Source organism: Phascolarctos cinereus, unplaced genomic scaffold (genome assembly GCF_003287225.1).
Source record: "Phascolarctos cinereus isolate Bilbo 61053 unplaced genomic scaffold, phaCin_HiC Scaffold_457;HRSCAF=1073, whole genome shotgun sequence".
NCBI lineage: Eukaryota > Metazoa > Chordata > Mammalia > Diprotodontia > Phascolarctidae > Phascolarctos > Phascolarctos cinereus.
In genome coordinates, this window is record NW_027555799.1 from 3,431 (window position 1) to 10,280 (window position 6,850).

Here is a 6,850-nt window from a genome sequence, read left to right on the forward strand (position 1 = left end):
TTATATTTTCAAAACATACACACTAATCTATTTTTCTAATTCCGCTTAACCTGGTAAAAAAAACTACTTAGAATCTACTACCCTTACCTTGGTTGCCGTCTTTTTTCAAACAGCAGGAATCGCCTCTTTTCCCATCAAGCGATCCTTCTGCTGTCTTATTTCAAACAGCGGGAGTCGCTTACTTACCAGTGACTCCATTTCCCATCTTGTTTCAGGCGGGTGGAGCGCTCCTCATCACAGCTGCTGGCCAGGCAGCCCACCTGGGTCAAGGGCTCCTCACCAGGGAAAGCCACTCTTTCAGGCTCCCAATTGCCCCACGTTGGGGCCACTTGTTGCAGACTTCTGAGTCCACTATGAAGTTATCCAGTGAGGCTGAAAAGAGTGAAAAAAGAGAAAGAGAGAGAGAGAGAGAGAGAGAGAGAGAGAGAGAGAGAGAGAGAGAGAGAGAGAGAGAGAGAAATGCGGACCAGGGGGTAGCAAGTATAAACAAGCTCCGTTTATTGATCTCAGAGTTAGGGGTTTTACACCCCATTCGTGGGAACAGAATCAAGAATGGAAAAAACCAAGTATCAACAAGTAATTCTTCTCATGGTAACAGTCACTGGGGGCAGTAACCCCCCGGAATCATCTCCTCACTTCCCGATTATCTTTCAAAGTTTATTGACAAATCCTTCATCCTCTCAAGGGACAGACAGTGCCTGGAAGAGGTCGCAGAGCCTACGTTCTGACCGAGACGGCTCTTAGATAATGGACAGGAACACGAACATCCCGACATGACCTATATCCTCAAACCCATCAGTGCAAGCCCTCAACATGAAAGGAGAAACAGAATAAAAGAAATAAGGGGGAAATAGGATGGAGAGAAATACAGTTAGCAAACATAAGTGGTAAAAAAAAAATTCTTGAAGCCAAGTTCCACTGATAAAGGCCTTGTTTCTCAATTACATAGACAAGTCAGTCAAATTTATAAAAATAAGAGCCATTCCCCACCAGATCAATGATCAAAAGATATGACCAGTCAGTTTTCAGATGAAGTAATCAAAGCTATCTATAGCCATATGAAAAAATGTTGTAAATCATTACTGATTGGAGACATGCAAATGAAAAAATTGGGAGGTGCTACCTCACACATACTAGGTTGGCTAATAGGACAGAAAATGACAAATTCTGGAGGGGATGTGGGAAATTTGAGACATTAATATTCTGTTGGTGGAGCTGTGAACAGATTTAACCGTTCTATAAAGCAATTTGGAACTTTGTCCAAAGGGCTATAAAACCATGCATACCCTTTGACCTAGCAATACCACTGCTAGATCTTTATTCCAAAAGATATTAAAAAATACTAAATGGACCTCTACATACAAAAATATGTATAGCAGCTCTTTTCTCATGGCAAAGAACTGGAAATTGAGGGGATAAGCATCAATCGGGAATGGATGATTAAGTTGTGGTATGTAAGTGTGATGGAATGCTATAAGAAATGATGATCAGGGTGGTCTCAGAAAATCCTAGAAACATTTACATGAACTAAAGCAAAGCGAAACGAGTAGTTCCAGGTGAACATGGTACACAGTAACAGCTCTATTATAAGATGATCAGCTATGAATGACTTAGCTATTTTCAGCAATATAAAGATCTAAGACAATTCTGAAGGACAAATGATGAAAAATGCTATCCATCCCCACAGAAAAAACTGGTGGTCTCTGAATACAGATCAAAGCATACTTTTTTTTAACTTTATATTTCTTGATGGGTTTTTTTGGTCTATTTTTTCTTTTATAACATAACTAATATGGAAATATGTTTTACATGACCAAATATGTACAACTTATATCAAACAGCTTACCTGCTCGATGCGAGGGAGGGGGAGCGGGGTAGAGATTGAGGGAGGAGTAAGGGAGAGAATTTAGAACTCAAAAGTTTAAAATGAATGTGAAAAATTGTTTTTACATATAATTGGGGAAAAATAAAATACTAAATAAATATTAACAACAACAACAACAACAACAACAACTTAAGTGGACCATCCCGAAGACCCTTTACATCATGTGAATTTACCCACAGAAGTGGAAAAGGGCAGGAGGGAAGTGGGAAGGGGACTGCACCCCTGTGGAGGAGGGGTTGGCACATGGTTCCAGGACACGTGGAGCCTGGGCACTGAGAAGCAAGAGCAGGAGGAGGAACACGTGGCTGGTGGGGCCAGCCACATGAGGGCCCGGCTGGAACTGAAAGGAAGAACATGCCAGCAGGCAGACACATGAAGGCCGGACACGCAAACATTCAGGAAAGGACAGGCCACACTCGGTGGGGACCAGGGACAAACACATTGTACACCCACATGGATGGACAAAATACCAAAATGTAGGGACCAAACTCTCGGGCAGGTGGGCAGAGTGAAACCAAGGTCTCCTCTCTCAGCAGTGGAGGTCTCAAGCCAAGTCCCCATTCAGCAGTGGTGGTGGCTGTCTCTCTGCAGGTCTGTTCTTCTGCTTTCACTTGGAGGACTTTCTTTTACCTCTTTCTTTGGGGCAGAGGGTTAGTGGTGGTAGGAGGCCACAGAGCACCAAGTTGAGGGACAGGAGGAGAAAGAGATCCCAGTACAGTATGGTAAAGCAGAGGTGTTTTCTTGGAATGCACATTTCTTATAGAATTCCTTACATAAAGTCGAGTTTGTATAATGTGAATTTCCATGAAGCACCATTTGTCTGTACTCCTTTCTATCCTCATTCAGTTTTCTCCAGAGGTCTTTCATATCTAAGTTTTCTAAAATTCTATCACTCGTCTTAACTTCTTTCTTATTCATTTTATGCTTAGGTTTATCTAGCTCTCAGAACAAAAAGTTGAGGTAACCCACTACTATAGTTTTCCCGTCTATTTCTTCCTGTACCTCGTTTAATTTTTCCTTTAAGAATTTGAGTCCTATGCCATTTCCCAAATATGTTTACTATTGATAGTACTTCATTGTCTGTCATTCCTTTGAACAAGAGGTCGTTTCCCTGCTTACCCCCTTTACTAGGTGTATTTGTGCTTTTGCTTTGATCTCAGGATCGTGACTGCCACCCCTCCATTTTTTAATTTAGCAGAGGTATAACAGTTTCTCCTCCAGCGCCCTATTTTAACTCTGTGGTTCTCTCTTTGTTTCAAGCATGTTTCTTTTAAAACAAACAAACACACACATTTTTGGATACTGCTTTCTAATCCATTTTGCTATCCCCTTCCATTTTATGCATGAGTTCATCCCATTCACAAAGTGAGGATGAGGAACTATACATTTCCCTCCATCCTATTTTCTTCTGTTTCTCCTTCTCTCTCTCTTTTATCCTGTCTCTCCTCTCATTTCAGTTTTGCATATAACCACTGTATTCTTTTATCAGCTTGCCCTTTTATCACCAATTTTTCTTTCTCTTTTCCATTCTCTTACTTACCTCTAGAGTAAGATGGATTCTTATGACCAATTGAGTAAGTATATATAGATACAGATACAAAATAGATATAGATATTTTCCTCTTTGTGAACCAATTTAGATGTGACTGAAGTTCAAGCATTGGCCACTCTGCCCTGCGACCTTTCTCCACTCCAGGGTAAAAGCTCTTCCTTCCACACCTATTTTATACGAGATCATTTCCCCCATTCTTTCTCTCCCTTCTGCCTTCTCCCAGGGCATCCACATTTCTCACCCATCCCTTTATTTTACATCATCTCAACCTAACTGGTTTCCTATGTAAAAACTTCTTTTTATGCAAAATCCCTCTAACCTATTCTAATAACGACAACATTCTTAAAGATATGTGTATCCTCTTCTCTTATAGAAAAGTAGACAATTTAACCTTATTGAGTCGCTTAGGATTTCTCTTTCATATTTACCTTTTAATGTTTGTCTTGTATTTGAAAGTCACATTTTCTCTTCAGCTCTGGTCTTTTCATCAGGAATGCTTCAAAGGTCTCTACTTCATCATATATCCATTTTTCCCTCCATGTGTTTCTGTAGAGAGTAAGCCTGTGGTCAGTAGAAGGTTCTCAGAGTGTGTGTCTTCAACCCGAAATGTCTTGTCTGCTGAGTGTTCTGAGGCTACGGGTGCTTCCACAGAGAGTAAGCTTGTAGTAACTGGAATGTTCCCAGAGAGAGTGTTTCCTGCCACAAGTATCTTTTCCTCCAGGTGTTGAGAGTAGATGTTTTTTGCCAGAGAGCGATCCTGCAGTAAGTAGAATGTTCCCAGAGAGTGTCTCCTGCCACAAATATCTTTTCCTCTGAGTGTTCAGAGAGTAGATGTGTTTCCACAAAACGCAAGCCTGTAGTATCTGGTGTAAGAAAGAGACTGGAAAGCCTCTCTGGGCAAAGAAACCAACCTTGATTATGGGAAACAAAGGTGGGGTCTCAGACCACACTGGGCAGACTATAGACCCCACCAATGCTTCTCTCAAAGGTTAGTTTCTTTACCCAGAAAGCCTACCCAGTTTCTTTCTTACACTGGAATGTTCCCAGAGAGAGTATCTCTCCTGTCACAAGTATCATTCCCTCCAAGTGCTCTGAGACTAGATGTTTTTTGACAGAAAGTGATCCTGCAGTAAGTAGAATGTTCTCAGAGAGAGTGTCTCTCCTGTCACAAGTATCATTCCCTCCACATGCTCAGAGACAGATGTTTTTTGACAGAAAGCGATCCTGCAGTAAGTAGAATGTTCTCAGAGAGAGTGTCTCTCCTGTCACAAGTATCATTCCCTCCACATGCTCAGAGACAGAAGTTTTTTGACAGAAAGCGATCCTGCAGTAAGTAGAATGTTCTCAGAGAGAGTGTCTCTCCTGTCACAAGTATCATTCCCTCCACGTGCTCAGAGACAGATGTTTTTTGACAGAAAGCGATCCTGCAGTAAGTAGAATGTTCTCAGAGAGAGTGTCTCTCCTGTCACAAGTATCATTCCCTCCACGTGCTCAGAGACAGATGTTTTTTGACAGAAAGCGATCCTGCAGTAAGTAGAATGTTCTCAGAGAGAGTGTCTCTCCTGTCACAAGTATCATTCCCTCCACGTGCTCAGAGACAGATGTTTTTTGACAGAAAGCGATCCTGCAGTAAGTAGAATGTTCTCAGAGAGAGTGTCTCTCCTGTCACAAGTATCATTCCCTCCAGTGCTCAGAGACAGATGTTTTTTGACAGAAAGCGATCCTGCAGTAAGTAGAATGTTCCAGAGAGAGTGTCTCTCCTGTCACAAGTATCATTCCCTCCAGTGCTCAGAGACAGATTTTTTGACAGAAAGTGATCCTGCAGTAAGTAGAATGTTCCCAGAGAGACTGTCTCCTACCACAAGTATCTTTTCCTCTGTGTACTATTTTAGTGGTGTTGACTGCTTTTCCTTCCTAAAACAAAAGATACCATTTGTCACATGGCATGGCTCTCAGAGAGGAGGAGAGGGAGAGGGGCAATACATGGGATACCATGAAGTAAGATACAGTAACCATGAGTAAAAACTTTTAAATGAGGTCAAGAATCTACAGAGTATTCATGGAGAGGTGGGAAAGGGCAAAAAAAGAGGTTTTGGACGTGCAGAGTGATTTCTTCCACCTCTGCAGCCTCAGGATCAGGGATTGGCTTGAGACCTCTAGTGCTGAGAGAGGAGACTTTTGGCTGCTCTGCCTGTTATCTGCCTGTCTGGTATCTGTGTCTGTCTTCTGTCCACCCACAATTGGGTACTGTGTGTCTTTCCTCATCCATGTGTTGCCTGTCTTCTTCTTCATGTGGCCATGTCCAGCTTCCATACGTCTGTCACCTGCTTGTTCTTCCTCTCAGTTCTGGCCAGGTCATCCATCATGTGACTGGCCCCGACCCTGGCCAGATCCTCTTCCTGCTCTTGCTTCTCTGTCCCAGGCCTCCCCTGTGTCCTTGAACCATCTCCTGGCCCCCTCCCTTCACAGGCCTGTGACCCCCTTCCTGCCTCCCTCCTTCTCTTGTAGCCGGATGTGTGGGCAAATTCACATTGCTTCAAAATCCTTTTACTTGGAGGTTTGCCCAAGAGTCCACTTACCCAAAATAAGAACTGTCTGTAGTTGATGGGAAAAAAAACAGATGGCATAAGTGGAAAGCTGTTTTGCAGGAATTTGAGAAGAGTTCAACACTTCACACAACAGATCAAATTAAACTATAAGGGAATACATGAATTACGTATGATAATTAAAAAAATAAAGTGATAAGTAATGAAAATTATAAATGAGAAATCTATAAGAGATGGAATTATAATCATTCATATTTACTCTAGCTTAGACCTGTAACTCAATTTACTCATTCTATAGCTATAGATGAAGCTCTTCCTATGTGCTGGGCACAGAGAAAGACAGGTGGCCTAATTAAGCAATCAGCAAGCATTTCTTAAGTACCTCCTGCATAACAGGTACACTGCTAGGTTTTGGAGATGCATACCCTATTAAGGTCACAGTCCTGATGAGGAATGCCCTTGACAACAACTTGTATCCAGAGCCCCTGAACTAACCAGCCTCCAGTCCCTAACTAAAAACTGACCACAACAGCACACAGTTAGAACTAATTAACATGCCAACTGTTCCATCAGTCAATCCTAGGCACCCTTGCCCTATAAAAGCTTTCTCTATGATGGGTACAAGGGTCTGGGAGTGGTACCACAGAGAATATAAACTACCTTGAATGTAAGCAGCAGCAAGAGAAACTTCAACTATCCCAAGGGAAAACGTGAAAGCTGTTTGGACACTCCACTGCCTACACAGACTTCTGGGTGACAACTTTCTGGCAAGAGGAAACAGGGACCCTGAGGAGCAGGATCCATTAGAGTCCCAAGGGATCAGGGGTTCTTCCTGGGTAAGGCCCAGAGCACAGACCAGGAAAGCAGT

At 42.4% G+C, this 6,850-nt stretch overlaps 1 long non-coding RNA gene across 1 annotated transcript; it reads right to left on the reverse strand.

Moving 5' to 3' along the window:
- Positions 1–474: 474 nt before the first annotated feature.
- On the reverse strand, positions 475–4,215 carry LOC144456498 (uncharacterized). The gene is made up of 2 exons (XR_013485587.1): positions 3,865–4,215; positions 475–2,521 (listed from the first exon to the last, which is right to left on the reverse strand). It is a non-coding gene; the product is annotated as an uncharacterized LOC144456498 (long non-coding RNA).
- Positions 4,216–6,850: the final 2,635 nt, after the last annotated feature.